The following is a 21,017-nucleotide window of genomic DNA, read 5'->3' on the forward strand; positions in this document are numbered from 1 at the left end:
ACTATAGCAGATTTGTAAGTCAGGCGTCTGATCTGATCTCAACCTTCTGCTAAATGAACAAACATACGTGTATTCTAGTCTTCAGAAGGCATTCATTTGTATTATAGTTTACAGAGGCCTGCCCCCATCCCTTCCCAATCCTCCTATTCGTCTTCCACTCCCAACAGTATTGTGGTGAGACTCTGCTAACCAGCTCCCTCAAGTGAAGCAGCAGACAGCTCAGTGTAGCTCAGAGCCGCCCATATATAAAAATAGATATTATATCAAAGTCATGGACAATTCGCTGCTCTCTGTCCATCTCTGCACTCACTCATGTGTTTCATTTTTGACTGGTCCCTCTTTCTGTGGTGCTTTTCAAGAGGAACCCCTTTGAGACACATGCAGCTCCAGTGGGACTGGGGACAGGCAGTCGGCCAGCTTCCAGGGTAAACATATAATCATCCCTCGGATGGCTATAATTATATCTGGGACGTGAAGGAACAGAAGGGAGTGTGAGGGAAGGAAACCATGCAGGCAGGCAGATACACAGTAGCTAGCAAGAGGTGGGTGAGTCCAACATACGTTTAATATTTGTTTTCTGCTCTGAAGTAAAGATGGGCTGGTGTTTGGGGATACCTGACGATAGGGGTTGATGGAAAGGAAGGATGAATGGTTGTGGGGCTGCTGCTCGCTAGCTCTGTTTTGAGCTGGGGCTATTTTTGGTAAACATGAACACATACATATGCATGCACATGTGCCAAATACAAATAGATGCACATAAACCCAGACACTCAGACATACATACACACACACTTGGGTACACACAACCAGACACTCAGACAGATACACACATACACACATAGGCACACACGCTTAGGCACACACCTTAAATGCACGCATGTCCCCATCCACACGTTACCACAGAAAACAGTGGATGGTTTAAGGGCTGGGATGGGGAGCTTGCTTCAGGCCTGTTCTTTAATCCACCATCTCTCAATGGAGCATTTCTCCTGTATGAAGTCTGAGGAGCTTTTAATGCGGTGGACAAACTAGCATGCTCTGTGGTCACCTACCATTCCAACGGCCCTCGCTGAAGAGAAATTGATTACAGGTCCTGGTTGGAAAATCAAATTACTTCCAGGATTTCTTATCTGTAATTGATATTGAATTTTATGGCATAGTAGGCAACTGAGCAACCAAAATGGACTGTATCCATAAACAAATACCTGTGTCACCTGACTCTGTTAGAAACCAGGCAAGCCTCTGTCTTTTATGTGATAGTTCCCCTCTAATTTTCTTCCTCTTTGGTGCCCCGAGGTGGATTTGGTGGGGGTGGGAGAAGGTGACGTCACACCGTTTACACAAATTCCATATGAATATAAAAAAACACAAAACAATTCTCCATAAAACAGTGGGAACTCTAATAAGTTATAGGAAGTGATTAGTTGACAATTAAACTACCTTAGCCCCCCCCATACCCCACCCTCCTTTCTCACCCATCTCTGCTCCCCCTCCCTTTTTCCAGTGGTTATTTTTCCAGTGGTAGCGAGCAGAGCTAGGTAAGAGCTAGGCAAGGGCTTGTCTCCGGGGCCACAGGTTGGACCATTAGAGGTACTGGGGACATGAGACGAAGGTTGAGGCTACAGCTGAGGTCAGGAGAAGGCATGTTAATCACAGCTATCCTGTCAACAACAAAGAGGGGGCCGTAATAACACCACACTGCTATTACAGGCAGGGAGAGGTGTCAGAGGAGAATGAGACAAAAACTGATTATGTAATTTGAGTCAAAGACTCAAGAAGGGGGAATAAAAAATTCAAGTGGCACATTTTGTTACTTAAGTATTGTGTAATTACAATCATGGAGGTGTTAGCGAAAAGATCCCCCCCCCCCCCCCAAATGAAAATGCTTAACATTTGAGGCAACTTGCTGCTCTGTTGTGCTCTGCCCCACCCGTCGCTAAATATATATGTCTCATTTATGTTTTGCCTTCACCAAGGCACTCTGGTATTCCTTTTCATGTGTATAGTTGGTAACCTCTTAGATAACAACTGTCTTTTGAATAACTGTCACTACTACTGTACAGTATGACCTAACAATGGTCTAACGTTTTCAGTACCGAATGTCTAACCTTTGCGTTAAACTCTCCCTAGTTTATAAGTAATTAGAGAAGTAGCCTAGCAGGAAAAACTTGGAAGGAAATGTTGCCTCCCTCTTTCAATTTATGAGAGAAGAAGTAATGTTGGGAAGAAGAGCCAGACTGGTTTAAATCCCCAGAGGTCATTAACTCTTGGTGGTCGTGATAAACATGGAGAGAACGTTCTCTCTCTCTCTGTCTCTCTCTTTCTCTCTCTCTCTTTCTCTCTCCAGTTTAGCCAGTGAAAATGTGTTGTTTCAAGCTTCAGTAACAAAAACACAAGACTTTCCTGTAGTGACCAGACCGTGACCCCACCTAGGGTCACCTTACTGAGCAACGGACATGTTTAGATTTCTCCCTCCAAAAGAAAACATAATTACGACTTAAGAGTAGATTTAGCTTTTGCCTCAGGTCTGTGTCTCGGAGCTTATAGCTACATCCCCCATCCAGGACCAGCACCCTTAGACCTGACCTTCAACCTCATGACCCCAACCAAATGACTCACACGCACGTCTGCGAACACACACAAAAACACACTATAGAAGTATACATTTGCATCTTCTTATACCACCATCTACTAGTTCAACTACGGTTGTTATTTTTTCTTCCTTGTTTCTGGACTCTATTTCTACTGCTGTTGTTGTCTGACACTCTCAGGCTGGTAATAGGATCGCATCCAAGTGAAACCAGAGACAATTTGTTTTGGTCTAACCATTATTCCATTTCCCAAAAGCTATGCCTCTCCCTTCTCTCTTCCGCCCCTCTTTGCATCTCTTGCCAAGAAATAAAAGGAATAACTTTAGACATTGTTATACAAAGCAGCTGGCCAATTAAAGTTTCTCCAACAAACATACCCACATTTACATTCAGTATCTATTCCTAATCACAAACCACAGGCCATTTAGGGTGCCCTGGGGCCAGAACAGAGCCCTCCTCTACCCGCTCAGAGCAGAGGGAGCAGTGGAGGAATGAATAATGGAGGAAGTTGAGTGGCTACAGTCAGCCTCAGGCAGGAAGTGACATCAGCTCCATGACGCTAAGCAGGAGTTGTTTAGAATCTGGCTCAAATTATTTTGGAGAAGAACAAAAAACGAGAGAGAGGGAAAATAGAAAAGTAATTTGATTACAGCAATTGCCCACAGCAGCATTTCCAATTCTAAACAAGAAATAAACCAATCTTAAGGGATAGGTTTTCACCCTCGTTCTCAATGAGGCTGACATGACATTGATAAACACGGCTTTAATCGCTAGAAGCAACACATACAATTAATCTCATTGGCAACCTAAGTAAATAAGTAAACATTCTAGTTCTGTCTGCATAGCTGCTAGCAAAGCTACACAGTATTGATTCTAATAAAGCTGAAACTGATGCTTATTTTAAATGGCCAACAGCATTGACCGATTCCCTTGTACTTAGACTTATTGGCAGAGCTTATGTTTAAGCTTGCATCTGTCTAAAATAATGTACCAATCACATAGAAAGTAAACACAAATCACCAGGCTGCCAGGTCCACCACACCACAGCAACTACATGTGAGACAACCAAATTAGCTGCCTGCTTGGGGACCTCTCAATGTCTGCGTCCACCTTCACCTTATGGATCCCTCCCGGACGAGCCACCAGAAGGAGGGAAGAAGGGGAAAAGAAGGCGTAAAGCTCAGGGGCACAATGACCTGCCTGGGGAGAAGAGGAGGAAGACCCAGGGGTGAGGAGCACACAGCGCAGCCGGGCCCAGGCCTCGTAAAAGATCTGCAGCCGGCTGGGCCGAGGGGGAGGAAGAAGGCAATTAAGACCTACTACAAGTCGCCTGCCTACACAACAGGCACCAGCTGACTTTTATCATGTCAAGGAATAACTAAACACAGGATAAATTCTGAAGGAGAGGAGAGAGGAGGAAGGGAAGAAAGAAGGAGGGAGGTGAGGGTGTATGTTGGGGGGGGGGGGGGGTTACGGCTCGCCAGACCACCGCTGAGGAAAGGGGCAGGCCATCAAGACAGACGACTTCCTACTGCAGTCTGGTTGTCCCCCAGAGGCCCAACAAGAACCTCATAAAGAGCTCCTCATTAAGACAAGCCCTTTTATAGGATCTTAATGAGTCTAGGCTACAAAAAGAAGAGAGAGAACGAGGGAGGGAGAGAGAGAGAGAACGAGGAGAGAGAGCGAGCGAGAGGAATAAAGAGAGAGAGAGAGTCTTCTTACCACCTTGGGGTCACTAACTATCCCTCCAGTCCTTTCAAAGCTCTCTATCTTTCAACCCACAGCTAAGTTATCAGTCACATCCATCCTGAAAGATGGGGTAACAGAATGGAGGTACAGTACCACACAGTGAACATTTGAACTACAAATGATCTTATCAGTCACAAACAATGAACGCCCACCACAATTTTTTTTCATCATAATGCCGATACCATAGTCCCAACCACAAGAACTAAACTGTCAACACAACATAAACTTTATGATTATAGCCCTATGTCCCTATAGCACTCAATTTCTAGCAGAATATACAGTATACATGCATTCAAAAAGTATTCAGACCACTTCCCTTTTTCCACATTTTGTTACGTTATACAGCCTTGTTCTAAAATCAGTCCACACACAATACCCCACAATGACAAAGCAAAAACTGTTTTTTACGTTTGCAAATGTATTAAAAATAAAAAACAGAAATACCTTATTTACATAAGCATTCAGACCCTTTACTATGAGACTCGAAATTGAGCTCTGGTTCATCCTGTTTCCATTGATCATCCTTAAGATGTTTCTTCAACATGATTGGAGTCTACCTGTGGTAAATTCAAGTGATTGGACATGATTTGGAAAGGCACACACCTGTCTATATAAGGTCCCACTGTTGACAGAGCATGTCACAGCAAAAACTAAGCCATGAGGTCAAATGAATTGTCCATAGAGAAGACAGGATTGTGTCGAAGCACAGATCTGGGAAAGGTACCAAAAAATGTCCGCAGTATTGAAGGTCACCGAGAACACAGTGGTCTTCATCATTAAATGGAAGAAGTTTGGAATCACCAAGACTCTTCCTAGAGCTGGCCGCCCGGCCAAATCGCGGGGAGGGGGGCCTAGGTCAGGGAAGTGGCCAAGAACCGGATGGTTACTCTGACAGAGCTCCAGAGTTTCTCTGTGGAGATGGGAGAACCTTCCAGAAGTACAACCATCTCTGCAGCACATCCAGACGGAAGAGTGGCCAGACGGAAGCCACTCCTCAATAAAAGGCACATGACAGCCCACTTGGAGTTTGCCAAAAGACACCTAAAGGACTCTTAGACCTTAAGAGACAAGATTCTCTGGTCTGATGAAACCAAGATTGAACTCTTTGGCCTGAATGCCAAGATTCATGTCTGATGGAAACCTTGCACCATCCTTATGGTGAAGCATGTTGGTGGCAGCATCATGCTGTGGGGATGTTTTTCAGTAGCAGGGACAGGGAGACTAGTCAGGATCGAGGGAAAGATTAATGAAGCAAAGTACAGAGAGATCCTTGATGAAAATCTGCTCCAGAGCCCTCAGGACCTCAGACTGGGGCGAAGGTTCACCTTCCAAAGGGACAACGACCCTAATCACACAGCCAAGACAACGCAGGAGTGGCTTCAGGACACGTCTCTGAATGTCCTTGAGTGGCCCAGCCAGAGCCCGGACTTGAACCTGATTGAACATCTCTGGGAGACCTGAAAATAGCTGTGCAGCGATGCTCCCCATCCAATCTAACAGAGCTTGAGAGGATATGCAGAGAAGAATAGGAGAAACTCCCCAAATGCAGGTGTGCCAAGCTTGTACCGTCATACACAAGAAGACTCAAGACTATAATCGCTGCCAAAGGTGCTTCAACAAAGTACTGAGTAAAGGGTCTGAATACTTATGTAAATGTGATGTTTCTTACTTTTTTTAGTTTTATACATTTGCAAACATTTCTAAAAGCCTTTGTCATTAGGGGGTATTGTGTGTAGATTGTAACGTAACAAAATGTGGAAAAAGTCAAGGGGTCTGAATACTTTCAGAATGCACTGTAAGTGTTACATAATCTGCTCAACAGTGTGAATTAGAGGTGTCAACCAGTGCAGAGCATCTTATAACTTCACTACAGAGCATTTGGTTCAGGTAGTCCATACACCCCCTCCCATCCCTGCACCCTTGTCCCCCAAACCCCACCACACCTGCTGCCTCAGATTGCCAACTGTGACATTCTGCGTTCTCTTTGATTAGGACTAAGACCATTGCTTAATAACACCAACCATCCTACAGTACATCCATTCAACTGTTCTTGATTAGAACCTAATGTTTCATTGTGAAATGTTTGGAGAACAACGGAACAAGAATAAGAAAAAAAGAAAAACAAGCTTAAGAGCATTCCTCATTTACAGTTTGTCCAACACCACATTTAGTGCCACGTTGTAAAACCCCTGTTAAAATAATTGTGCAAATGCAGTGCCCATAAATAGTGCAATAAAAGTGTTGGCATTAGTCCTGGAATCCTTTCACAGGGCACTTCTAATGACTGCAGATGGATTTGTTCCTCTACGACTCTGCAAGCTGAGTGGCACAGTGAGTGTTGTTCTCTCGTCTGAAATAAAGAGGCGTTTTGTTCTGTCAAAAGCGGGCTGAAGGGTGGTATCAGTACGCCACTTTGTGCCAAAGCGGCAGCTTTCAGCTGGAGAGAGAGAGAGAGAGAGAGAGAGAGAGAGAGAGAGAGAGAGAGAGAGAGAGAGAGAGAGAGAGAGAGAGAGAGAGAGAGAGAGAGAGAGAGAGAGAGAGAGAGAGAGAGAGAGAGAGAGAGAGAGAGAGAGAGAGAGAGAGAGAGAGAGAGAGAGAGAGAGAGAGAGAAATTAAGACAAAGAGGGGGAGAAATGGAGATAGAGCGAGAGAGAGAGAAAGGGTTTAAGACTGCTGAGTGCCTGAGTAATAGCAAAATGAATGACGCCTTATTCTCCCCCAGCTGAGAGCAGTCAGAGGGGAAGAGAAGAGAGGTTCTATAATAAGACAGGCTGATTAGAATCTTACACATTTAATAAGATATTTCCCCTCCTGCTGATCTCTTCAGCATTTGAATCCAGGTCCAGGAACAGCAGATTGATTGACCTTTTGAAAGGAGATGAAGGAATGAAAAACTCTGTCGAACAAACAAAGAAACCGTTTTTATTTGTTCCCCCTTTAATTTCGCCAAACTGCAAAAGCACCTTGGCGGGAGCATGAAATGTGGCTCCAATTGTTTCTCTGTGTGTCCACCCATAGTGAGCGCCAGTGAAGGGTTATTGGCAGGGAGAAGGGGGAGAGGGGATGCTGAGCTGAGAATGCCTGGAATGTCCAGCCCTGTTTACAGCCTCGGCCAGTTCACACCTGCAGGTCAGGGTGCTATCACCAGCCCCCCCAGCCCTGCTCTGCCCCCCTCCCCTCCAGCCCCCCTCATTACAAGAGGGTCAAGCTTAGAGGGGACCTAATTAAAAGCTCATTACATCATAGACAATCTCCATTAGCATGCCAGGCCGGGCTGTTAATCCATTAACGCCACAGAGGCCTCCAGTGCAAGCCTCGCATTCCAGCTAACCCCTATGGCCCTCAGCCTCTCTCTACCCCCCAACACACACACACACACACACACACACACACACACACACACACACACACACACACACACACACACACACACACACACACACACACACACACACACACACACACACACACACACACACACACAGACACTCACTCACACACACATATGAACGTATGCGTGCAAGCACACACACCTACTGTACATGCATTGTTTTAAACAACAGTGGTTATCTATGAACCAAGCTATATGAGTGAGATCCTTAACCATCACTGTTGATAGTGTTCCGGCCCATGACAGGCTCATACTTGGTGGCTCAGAAATCGGGTACTCGTTTGGGTCCCAACCACCAATCGTCGTAACTCACATTCTCAGGAATGCTGATTCACATGAGACAGGTTCACCATAGTTTTGGTCTGCTGATGCAGATGCTGCAGAAGTCGACTTTCGACTAGCACACAAAAGAATGTACTCTTTCTGTCTCAATTTTCACCCATGCTAACTGGTGTGTCCACTGACGTGTCTTGGTCTTGTGGAGTTCAAGAGAGGGCAACCAAGGAACCTAATAGTTAGCTTTAAGCCACTGAGTTTTATCACTTTTATGAAAGCCAACCATTCAAATGAAATGGCCTTTTCCTTCTGTGGGCCCCGGCCAGCACACAAATCTGCCATGACAATGAGGCTGTGATCGTCTCACACGTTCAGGGTCTTTAGGCACAGTGGGACCGGAGGAGGCTGGAGTGTCAGGTGCTTCTCGGGATTTATACGAGCAGGCCTGGGAGCCTGGAGTGAGCCCAGCTCCACCTGAATGTCTTGGCTAGGGGGACAGGACAGGCGGGCGGGAAGCAAACTCAAACCATGTTTGTTCTCTGTCTAACTACACCTGCAGATAGGCTGCATTTGGAGCCAAGATAAATTCTTTCCCCCCTTTAGAGCGTTAAAGAAAAAACGCTTTGAAAGCTGTATTTCTTCATACCTTTTTTCTTACCTCGTCAAATAACAACCCTAAATACTTTGGTTTATTTTCTTGACCTCAACTTTGCATTAAGGTACACTTCCAACATAAATAAAAATGAAAGAGTGAAAAGGGGGGAAAATATTAAATCTTCTCACAATAGGGGGTGACTTGAGCATACGTCGATTGATTCCTCTCATTTTTCCTTCACAGGTCCCCAAAAACCAGTGGCCCTTGGTCCCCATAATGCCCTGTCTTTGTTGTGTCCTCTAAAGCGTTTGGTGCAGCTGCGAGTCTGCAGCTCGGTCCTGTGGACTGTAAGAGTCCATATCTATCTCCTCACTGGGGACCTGGGAGACACTGAGCCCCCTCTGCCTTCTCTTTGAAACCTCTTCTCTCTGGTGACTGGCAGACCATACAGCGCTCAATGCTTTGTAAGTGACTCTATTGTCAGCGGCAGATTGAGAGGGGGAAAAGGGGCTAGCCTGGGGAAGAAAGAAAGGCAAGGTGAAACAAAAAGGTCTGTTCTGTGGTCTGAAGAGGCCAGGGTTGGATCAAAGGGCTTGACGCTGACCTGTAGCCTTTGTCCATCAGACAGCCCCAGCTTCATTTAACCCCTCTCTGGAGGCCTGCAAAGCCCGCTGAGATATCGAGCTACAGGAACCCATGCCCTGTGGGGACAGCTCACTGCCTGCTCTTCAAACATCCCCTCCCAACTATGCCCCCTTCCACCCCTACCCCACCGACCCCTCACCAGACCATATCACAGGTGAAAGTGGATGGGAGGGGCCGTTGCACATCACCCAAACCTGTCGCAGTCCCACCACAAAGGGAGCTGAGCCATCACCGGATGCCCAATGGCGAGGTCTTACCTTACAACATTCACAAGGCCTGCTGCGGCTGAGTAGTACCCCACTCCACTGTTAGAACCAACACATGGAGAGAAGTCAATTACCTGCAGATGATGAACCTCAATGTGGCAAACAAAGGTGGACTTCGTGGACTCGTTTATTTTTGGAAAATTAAATCTTCTAGTGTGAATAGAGATAATCCCTTTAGTTTAAGGGCCATATGTGAGTTTTACAGATATGCATATCATTTTCAGTGAACTTTTGAGGATGGACCTGCATTAATTTTTTTACTGCAACTTGTAGCTTCTATGTGTGTTCCAGTCATGAATTTTCCATGATACATCAGATCAAATGCCTTTTGCAGTTCTATTTCAATTATCACTGCAAATCCAGAAAAATGTGAGACCCTTTCCTCTCTATATAGCCAGGCTATTGATATAAGTAGTAGCTAGTTATTGCGTGATACTTATGCTGCTGTTGGACTGTAACACCAGTGTTACACTAGTGTATACATCCTGATGTTATACTAGAGAAATTGTGTTTCCATAGCTAGGGCTGACAGTGAGTACTTATGAAGAGCATAATCAACAACTTCTACACAATCAAGACAATTGCTTTGTGAGAAGGTGTTAACCGTTGAAGATGTAAACCCATGTTCACAGTTAGCCATTGTTATGTAAATCAGGGGTTCCCAAACTTTTCCACTCAGGCCTCCCCTTCCAGCATTGGGGAACATCCTGCATCTATTTCTATGGGCACAAGCACTGTTCATGACACAAACTGTTCACACCCCTCTTGTTGGAGGAGAGAAAATGTTGCAGGTTTAAAGCTTATTTCCTGCAATTCTATCCATTTTGTTCATGGGGTGCAGAAAACATTTAGCAGTTTTAAAACACATTTTCTTGCAATTCTATACATTTGGCCATGTCTAATGTGTATTCATGAGATATTTAAGTGACTTGAATACTACTACAAAAGCTATTGGCTAAAAACCTAGTTAAAAAAATGTTAGTTGATTTGGACATTTCTAACAAGTAAGTATTCAGAGCCTTTACAATAAATATTCAAGACACTTTGCTATGAGACTCGAAATTGAGCTCTGGTTCATCCTGTTTACATTGATCATCCTTGAGATGTTTCTACACTTGATTGTCCATCTGTGGTGAATTCAATTGATTGGACATGATTTGGGAAGGCAAACACTTGTCTATATAAGGTCCAACAGTTGACAGCGCATGTCAGAGCAAAAACCTAACCATTAGGTTGAAGGAATTGTCCGTAGAGCTCAGAGACAGGATTGTGTCGAGGCACAGATCTGGGGAAGGGTACCAAAACATTTCTGCAGCATTGAAAGTCCCCAAGAACACAGTGGCCTCCATCATTCCATCACTCCATCATCAAGACTCTTCCTAGAGCTGGTTGAGCAATTGGGGGAGAAGGGCCTAGGTCAGGGAGGTGAATTGAACCTGATGGTAACTCTGACAGAGCTCCAGAGTTCCTCTGTGGAGATGGGAGAACCTTCCACAAGGACAACCATCTCTGCAGCACCACCAATCAGACCTTTATGGTAGAGTGGCCAGATGAAAGCCACTCCTCAGTAAAAGGCACATGACAGACCACTTGGAGTTTGCCAAAAGGCACCTAAATGACTCTCAGACCATGAGAAACAAGATTCTCTGATCTGATGAAAACAAGATTGAACTCTTTGGCCTGAATGCCAAGCGTTACGTCTGGAGGAAACCAGGCACCGCTCATCACTTGGTCAATACCATCCCTACGGTGAAACATGGTTGTGGCAGCATCATGCTGTGGGGATGTTTTTCAGTGGAAGAGACTGGGAGAACAGCCCGAATCGAGGGAAAGATGAATGGAGCAAAGTACAGAGAGATCCTTGATGAAAATCTGCTCCGCAGCGCTCAGGACCTTAGACTGGGGGGTAAGGTTAACCTTCCAACAACCCTAAACTCACAGCCGAGACAATGCAGGAGTGGCTTTAGGACAAGTCTTTGAATGTCCTTGAGTGGCCCAGCCACAGCTCGGACTTGAACACGATCTAACATCTCTGGAGAGACCTAAAAATAGCTGTGCAGCGATGCTCCCCATCCAACCTGACAGAGCTTGAGTGGATTTGCATAGAAGAATGGGAGAAACTCCCCACATACAGGTGTGCCAAGCTTGTAGCATCATACCAAAGAAGACTCAAGGCTTTAATGGCTGCCAAAGGTGATTCAACAAAGTACTGAGTAAAGGGTCTGCATACTTATATAAATGTGACATTTCAGTTTTTTAATCTATTTTAGAATAAGGCTGTAACGTAACAAAATGTGGAAAAAGTCAAGGGGTCTGAATACTTTCCGAATGCACTGTATGGAGTGCCACAATGTAAAAAATTATAAACAATTTGCCTGAATAATGGTATGGCATCGCAATACTGTTTGTGGGAGAAAGGCAGAGGGGAGGAGCTTGCAGAGGAGAGTGAATGAGGGAGAGAGGGAGTGGAAGGAAGACCAGAGATGGGAGGTCTAACTATGTTGGGAACGAAAGCACCTAAATTGTCCACCTTTCATTAGCGCGCTGAGTGAAGCCTCTGCTGAGGGCTTGATTCCCAAGACTCTCAGATAACAAGTGACTTCCCACACTGAGTCTTTCTGTTTCCACCGTCAGTCACACAACCAGCCAGAGAGAGAGGGAGAGGGACAGAACGTGGCAGAGAGAGGGAGCGGGAAAGAAAGATGGAGAGGCAGGGTAAGGAGTGATAGACGTGGAGAGAAAGGGGAGAGGGCACCCCCATGGCCCACTGTTATCTGCCCAACACTCAGTCATTGTGGGGGCAGGTTGGTTTATTTTCCCCCAGCCCAATGAATGGCTGTCGACAAGGCATTTCTGATGGCTTTGATAAGGGATCCCATCTCCAGCGACTAACTCCCCGCCCAGCCCCGCCCAGCCGCACCCCTTGGTACCAAACCCAACTCCATCCCTAACCCCCTTCCCTTAAATTAACCGGGTTAACCTTGCCTCTGAGTACCTCTGAGAGCTGGCACTGAAAGACATGAAAAGGTGGTCCTTGTAGAAAAGCAGAAATGCATGGGGAGAGGAAAGCAGGAAGAGAGAGGGGGGAGGTCACTTATGACCCCACACACACACTTTAATGTGGGGTCTGGATCTCTTAAAGGCCCAGTGGAATCAAAATGCATTTTTTTCCTGTGTTTTATATTATATTGAACAGCTGAAACTAACACTGTAAAAGTGTGAAAACATTTCATCAGGGATATTTCCTGATAGTTGCCTCATAAAAATATAATCTACACAGGACCTTCTAATTAGCAGGTTTCCATGGGCGGGAGTTTCAGCTTTCCATGCCGACATCGCCATCTGGTAAATTGGTTAATTAACCAATAACAAAGAGAGTTCCAAACCTCTCTGCCCAATAACAGGTAGTTTTCAGTTTTACCCTCCCGACTCAGAACACTCCCAGACAGTCCCAGCAAAGTTTTTGCTTGATAAATACTTTTTTTGCTAAAAAGCTATTTTTGCCAATTTTAATGGAAATCTATTACATTGAATACGTTTCCATCTACAGTTTTCATGCGAGTAAAGTCATACCATATTTAAAAAATCACGACATCTGGGATGGAAACAGCAAGTTTGCAAACAATTCTATAATTGCCGACAGATGCTTTGTTTGTTCAACATGGTGGAATCTTTTTGTGTGGGTAAAATTAATTATGTGAGAAATGGTGGTGGAAACGTCTTTATGCACAAATATACCATCATATCGAAGAAAACTTGGAGTCACGCGATGACATGGTGTGTGGTCCTCCCACTACAACTCAGGAAACAAGGCAGTTTATTAGGCTACAGATTAAATAAGTTATGATGAACTTCACAGGGTGGTGAAAATGTATGGTATGAGTTTGACGCTCCTTTCCAATAAATATCGAGGGTCTTATTCTGGTGACATGATGATCGATGCTTGACTGCTGTTTTGAAAAATATAAATATTCTTGCTCTTATTCATAATGTCATCATGTAGAGTAGCCGACCTGCACTGTACCAGTGAGCTGTTGTCTACAGCACACGTACCAAGACCAGAGCAGACACATTTGCTGTTTATCGCAACCGATTTTGTGACACAACTATTGGTAGAGTTGAAAATGTGATGGAAACATAGATTTTTATTTGGTACATGAAAACTTAAGTCAAAAAGTTAATGTTGTGTGCACTTGGTCATCACACACTGATTTTTATCTGCAACAAGTCAGTTTGGTGGAAACACAAGACTGGTGTGAAAATTCACCTATTTTGTTTATTCAGACTTTTGAATATTATGATTATAATATTATAGAATATAATATGTCGCAAATTGGATGAAAACCAAGTTAGTAAGATTCTTAATTGTTACCCAGAAATGATTTGATATTGATTTAAAAACTTCTGCATTGGACCTTTAAGACAAAAGCATTCCCCAGGCCAGCCAGCCATCCGGTTAGTGATACCCTGTAGATAGACCTGCCCGCTATGCAGCTGGTGGTCAGTCCTATAGAATGTTCCAGCGGAAGCCCTGCCATCTCAGTGGTCATAAAGACGAGGCCATTTTGAATCTACAGAGCTTTGGTTGGGCTGTTTTCACAGCTGCGTATAAGGGTTACCATACGTTGCAAAAATGTTGAGAAAATGTTCGGGTAGATGACTAAAAAGACGGAAAAGATACAGATGGTGTTCAAAAACTGTTGACCATTTTCACCATCATGGCAGACGTGTTACATGGAGGCTATGAGAGGGTGGACATATACATGCAAATGAAAGAGAGCCTATTGTCACCTCCACCAGCTGTCTACCTAAAAGCACAGTATCTTGCTTGTTTAATATCTGTGGAAACATTACATAAGATCTCCAGTAATCTAAATAGAAAGAATTAGGTTCTACTGCTCTTCACAAGAGGCCTGGCAATGAAGGAAGGCAGTGTTGGGGAGTAGTGAACTAGTCACCTAGTAATTTTACTACATTTTGCAGTAGCTTGGTGGTAGTAGAACTAAAGTAAAATCTACGTATTGTTTTCAGTAACTTTTTTGCCATGTATTGGTGTAGCTAACTACTGGAAGTACACAATCTTCTTTTTTGCAAAAATAAAACGAAATATGGGTGAAGTAGGCAATAATTAGGGGTTCACAGCAAAGCACACTTGACCTGATCAAATAACTTAAGCATAGATTGTTCACTTTTTTTCTAATTTAGCACACAGAAACCATGGCCATGAGTAACTTGGTCAATAAGAATCGCACAGATTGGCCTATAGGTGGCACGGTTTTAAGCGGTCTCACTTAAAGACTCACTTATCCTCCTCCCTGTTTGACCTATGTACTTTAAACTTTGTACGTAAGTGTCTTTCCTTATGCTGAACATTTGTCTCAAGGACCTGTAAGGTTAGTCAAGATTTTTTCCATCCTGGACATTTTAGAAAACCTTTGGAAAACCTATTGTGAACCATAATAACACCACATTTTGTACGTATGCACATGGTAAATCTCTTAACTTAGTTTGCGAAGGGCTAAGGGATTGGTTAAGAGATGGCAGAGTTATTAATGAATCATTAAATCAGATTGAAATGGACATGTACAATCCTTTGTAAATCCACTACACAATGGACCATCAACTTGAAACTGTTTAGGTTCATCAAAGACATTATGATGAACCATCTTAAGTTTGGCATTGATATCTTGAAAAAGTATGAAATTGTTAACAATTCCCTTCTTTAACTATGTAATGCTAATACTTAAAAAATCATAAAAAATCTCCTTCTCATGGACTAAAAGTCAGAATCACTCCCAATTTGGTCATTGGACTCATCACAATAGTCCCTAAAGAGTTTGAGAAAATAACGTTGCATTCAAAGATGGCCAGTGCATTCGGAAAATATCCAGACCCCTTCACTACTTCCACATTTTGTTACGTTACAGCCTTATTCTAAAATGAAAAAATAAAAAAATCCTCATCATTCTACACATAAGGACAAAGCAAAAACAGGATGGTAGAAATATTAGCAAAATTATTCAAAATAAAACATTTACATAAGTATTCAGACCCTTTACTCCTTACTTTGTTGAAGCACCTTTGGCAGCAATTATATCCTTGAGTCTTCTTCGGCACACCTGTATTTGGGGAGTTTCTCACATTCTTCTCTGCAGATCCTCTCAAGCTCTGTCAGGTTGGATAGGGAGCAGCACTGCACAGCTATATTCAGGTTTCTCCAGAGATGTTCAATTGGGTTCAAGTCCGGGCTGTGGCTGGGCCACTCAAGGACATTCAGAAGCCACTCCTGTGCTATCTTGGCTGTGTGCTTAGGGTTGTTGTCCTGTTGGAAGGTGAACCTTAACCCCAGTCTGAGGTCCTGAGGGCTCTGGAGCAGGTTCTCCGTTCATCTTTCACTCGATCCTGACCAGTCTCCCAGTCCCTGCTGCTGAAAAACATCCCCATAACATGATGCTGCCACCATCATGCTTCACCGTAGAGATGGTATTGGCAAGGTAATGAGTGGTGCCGCGTTTCCACCAGACATGATGCTTGGCATTCACTCCAAAGAATTTAATCTTGGATTCATAAGACCAGATAATATTTTCCCTCATGGTCTGAGAGTCCTTTAGGTGTCTTTTGGCAAACCAAGCGGACTGCCATGTGCCTTTTACTGAGGAGTGACTTCCGTCTGGCCACTCTACCATAAAGACCTGACTGGTGGATTGCTGCAGAGATGGTTGTCCTTCTGGAAAGTTCTCCCATCTCCAAAGAGGAACTCTGGATCTCTGTCAGAGTGACTATCGGGTTCTTGGTCACCTCCCTGACCAAGGCCCTGCTCCCCCGATTGCTCAGTTTGGCCGGGTGGTAAGCTATAGGAACAGTCTTGGTGGTTCCAAACTTCGTCCATTTAAGAAGGATGGAGGCCACTGTGTTCTCGGTGACCTTCAATGCTGCAGACATGTTTTGGTACCCTTCCCAGATCTATACCTCGACACAACCCTGTCTTCTCGAAGGACAATTCCTTTGACCTCATGGCTTGGTTTTTGCTCTGACATACAATGTCAACTGTGGGACCTTATATAGACAGGTATTTGGCATTCCAAATCATGTTCAATCAATATAATTTACCACAGCTGGACTCCAATCAAGTTGTCGAAACATATCAAGGATGATCAATGGAAACAGGATGCACCTGTGATAAATTTTGAGTCTCATTGCAAAGGGTCTGAATACTTATGTAAAATACCCAAATACAGGTGTGCTAAGCTTCTAAGCTTGTAGCGTCCTACCCAAGAAGACTTGAGACTGTAATCGCTGCCAAAGGTGCTTCAACAAAGTACTGAGTAAAGGGTCTGAGTACATAAATACATCACATAAATGTGATATTTCAGTTTAAAATGTTTAATACATTTGCAAAAATGTCTAAAAACCTATTTTTGCTTTGTAGATTGATGAGGGGAAAAACGATGTAATCAATTTCAGAATAAGGCTGTAACGTAGCAAAATGTGGAAAAAGTCAAGGGGTCTGAGTACTTTCCGAATGCACAGTATGTCAATATAGCAAATAAGGCAACTAAAATCAACTTTCTAAACAATGTTTTTGGTTGGTTTATAGCTTGTTAAAAGATGAAAATGGCACAGTGAAATGGTTACTCGCAAGGTGGAGTCTTTTATTTAGACAACAATTAACCATAATCCCAACTCATAACGTTACTACCCAGAATTAATCTACAGGTAGCTAAAGCTAACCAACTAGCTAGGTTCAATGTTAGCTAGCTATCTAACATTAGGCTATAATTAGCAATGCAAATGGCTCTGAGATATGAATAACATTACCACACAGATCATATACGTGATGCCAGCCAGCTAACGTTAGCTAGTGTGCAAAGCTGTCATCAATGCAAAGGGTCACTTTTTGAAGAATCTCAAATATTGTAACGTTCTTCGTCTTCGTCGGATGAGGAGTAGTCAAGATCGGACCAATACGCAGTGTGGTAAGTGTCCATCTTTATTAATATAAATAAACTGAACACTGAAGTAATCAAAAACAACAAAGAGAGTGAATGAAACGAAACAGTCCTGAAAGGTGCAGCAACACTAAACAGAAAACAACTACCCACAAACACAGGTGGGAACAGGCTACCTAAGTATGGTTCTCAATCAGAGACAACGATTGACAGCTGCCTCTGACTGGGAACCATACCAGGCCAAACACCTAGAAATACAAAACATAGAACAAAATATAGAATGCCCACCCCAACTCACACCCTGACCAAACCAAAATAGAGACATAAACAAGGAACTAAGGTCAGGGCATGACAAATATCAAATATATTTTGATTTATTTAACACTTTTTTGGTCACTACATGATTCCATGTGTTATTTCATAGTTTTGCTGTCTTCACTATTATTCTACAATGTAGAAAATAATAAAAAAATAAAGGTGTTCTAAAACTTTTGACCGGTAGTGTTTAATATCTGAAAATTTACAGTGGCAAGAAAAAGTATGTGAACCCTTTGGAATTATCTGGATTTCTGCATAAATTGGTCATATAATTTGATCTGATCTTCATCTAAGTCACAACAATAGACAAACATAGTCTGCTTAAACTAATAACACACAAACAATTATATAATTGCATGTCTTTATTGAACACACCATGTAAACATTCACAGTGCAGGGTGGGAAAAGTATGTGAATCCTTGGTTTTAATAACTGGTTGACCCTACTTTAGCAGCAATAACCTCAACCAAAGGTTTTCTGTAGCTGCGGATCAGACCTGCACAACGGTCAGGAGGAATTTTGGACCATTCCTCTTGACAAAACTGTTTCAGCAATATTCTTGGGATGTCTGGTGTGAACTGCTCTCTTGAGGTCATGCCACAGCATCTCAATCGGGTTGAGGTCAGGACTCTGACTGGGCCACTCCAGAATGCATATTTTCTTCTGTTGAAGCCATTCTGTTGTTGATTTACTTCTGTGTTTTGGGTCGTTGTCCTGTTGCATGACCCAACTTCTGTTGACCTTCAATTGGCAGACAGATAGCCTAACATTTTCCTGCAAAATGTCTTGATAAACTTGGGAATTCATTTTTTCCCTTCGATGATAGCAAGCTGTCCAGGCCCTGAGGTAGCAAAGCAGCTACAAACTATGATGCTCCCTTCACCATACATTACAGTTGGGATGAGGTTTTGATGTTGGTGTGCTGTGCCTTTTTTTCTCCACACATATTGTTGTGTGTTCCTTCCAAACAACTCAACTTTAGTTTCGTCTGTCCACAGAATATTTTGCCAGTAGCGCTGAGGAACATCCAGATGCTCTTTTGCGAACCTCAGGCGTGCAGCAATGTTTTTTTTGGACAGCAGTGGCTTCTTCTGTGGTGTCCTCCCATGAACACCATTCTTGTTTAGTGTTTTATGTATCGTAGACTCGTCAAACGAGAGGTTACCATGTTCGAGATTTCTTTACGTCTTTAGCTGACATTCTAAGATTCTTCTTAACCTCATTGAGCATTCTGCACTGTGCTCTTGCAGTCATCTTTGCAGGACGGCCACTCCTAGGGAGAGTAGCAACAGTGCTGAACTTTCTCCATTTATAGACAATTTGTCTTACAGTGGACTGATGAACATCAATGCTTTTAGAGATACTTTTGAAACCCTTTCCAACTTTATCCATGTCAACAATTCTTAATCTTGGGTCTTCTGAGATCTATTTTGTTCGAGGCATGGTTCCCATTAGGCAATGCTTGTTATGAAAAGTAAACAAAACATTTTGTGAGTGTTTTTTATAGGGCAAGGCAGCTCTAACCAACATCTCCAATCTCGTTTCAATGATTGGGCTCCAGGTTTGCTGACTCCTGACTCCAATTAGTTTTTGGAGAAGTCATTAGCCTAGGGATTCACATACTTTTCCCAACCTACACTGTGAATGTTTAAATGATGTATTCAATATAGAATAAATAAAATACAATAATTTGTGTGTTTTAGTTTAAGCAGACTGTGTTTGTCTGTTGTTGTGACTTAGATGAAGTTAAGATCTCATTTTATGACCCATTTATGCAGAAATCCAGATAATTCCAAAGGGTTCACATACTTTTTATTTTTCTTTAGTGTAGCTTAACATCTTCCAGTGTGAAGTAATTGTTAGCTTGGTAAACAATATTTTCATAGCAGCTTCCCCAACACTGAAGGAAGGCTATAGGTTAGGGTGGGGTGGGCCCTATCCCAGCAGGCTATGGGGTATAGGTTCCACAACGTGGCCTCTCTTTCTCTGTGTGATGACATGGATGGACCCATTTCCTCCTCCGGTCCTCAGGAAAGGACTGTTACGCCACATAAAAAGGAGCGGGGGTTAGGGCTAAGGGGTGGTGGCAGAGCTGGTATTCAAAGGGTGCCTTATTACTTCCTATCTCCAACACACGCACATGTGTAAAACCCACCCAAAGCCCCTGTCCCACTCAATCCACAAAACCGAGAGAATGAGAAAGAGAGAAAGAGAAAAGAAAGCGAGATGAAGAAAGAGAGAGGGGTGGGGTAGAGGAAGAGGCAGAGAGGAGGGCAGAAGTGCTCCACACTATTGCCGAGGCATCTCAGCTCAAGCTGCTTCTCATTTGGTGCATTTGATGCATCCATTACCAAGCACTCAACACAAATAAGCAGACACACAAAATGTTCTTAGTAGAGGCTGCCAGTTGTGCCCTGCCCTATCCATCCACCACAGGAGCGAAAGTGAGATGTAAGGGTGGAGGGGTATTTGTTTGTGTTTCAGAGATTGTGCTGCATGTGTGTTTGTAGGTGTTTTTGTGGGTGTGACAGTGTGTGCTTGTTTGTGTGTGTGACAGTGTGTCTACGCATGAGTGTGGCTTGTACAGTACCATAAAAAAGTTTGGACACACCTACTCACCTACTCACGTTTTTTCTTTATTTTTACTATATTCTACATTGTAGAATAATAGTGAAAACATCAAACTATGAAATAACACATATGGAAAGGATGGCTACTTTGAAGAATCTCAAATAGAAAATATATTTTCATTTGTTTAACACTTTACTGGTTATTATTATGCTGTCCAAGCGAAAACCCACGCAGACACACTGTCACACAAACAAGCATACACTGTCCCTCCACCCTTCCATGTGTGTTATTTCGTAGTTTTGATGTACATTGTAGAAAACAGTAAAAATAAAGACAAATCCTGGAATAAGTAGGTGTGTCCAAACATTTGACTGGTACTGTATGTGTTAAACTGTGACCTTCCCCTGGTGTTGTGGTGAGCTTAATGTCTGCCCTCACTGCACCAGCTGCTCCCCACTCAAGGTGTCTTACTTTAGTAAATGAATGGGTATTTTAACCAATCCACACCGTGCCCGATCCTGGGCCTAGCGTCCGGGTGCGCCACAGGAGGAGAGGAGAGGGGGAGAGGAAAGGAGAGGGCTGGCGGGTTGGCACGCAGCGCTGGCAGTACTCAAGTTCCTGATAGCTTTCAGTGGGCCCTTTGATGTGCTAGGCCCCCCCCATCCC

General features: G+C 43.5%; 1 long non-coding RNA gene across 1 annotated transcript in view; it reads left to right on the forward strand.

Moving 5' to 3' along the window:
• The first annotated feature begins 243 nt into the window (after positions 1-243).
• Positions 244-21,017, forward strand: part of LOC129811831 (uncharacterized) — a 53,934-nt gene continuing 33,160 nt past the window's right edge. Inside the window, exon 1 of the long non-coding RNA XR_008752948.1 lies at positions 244-542. This is a non-coding gene — a long non-coding RNA (uncharacterized LOC129811831). The remainder of the gene's footprint in view (positions 543-21,017) is intronic.

This window comes from Salvelinus fontinalis, chromosome 15 (assembly GCF_029448725.1).
Source record: "Salvelinus fontinalis isolate EN_2023a chromosome 15, ASM2944872v1, whole genome shotgun sequence".
NCBI classification, from domain to species: domain Eukaryota; kingdom Metazoa; phylum Chordata; class Actinopteri; order Salmoniformes; family Salmonidae; genus Salvelinus; species Salvelinus fontinalis.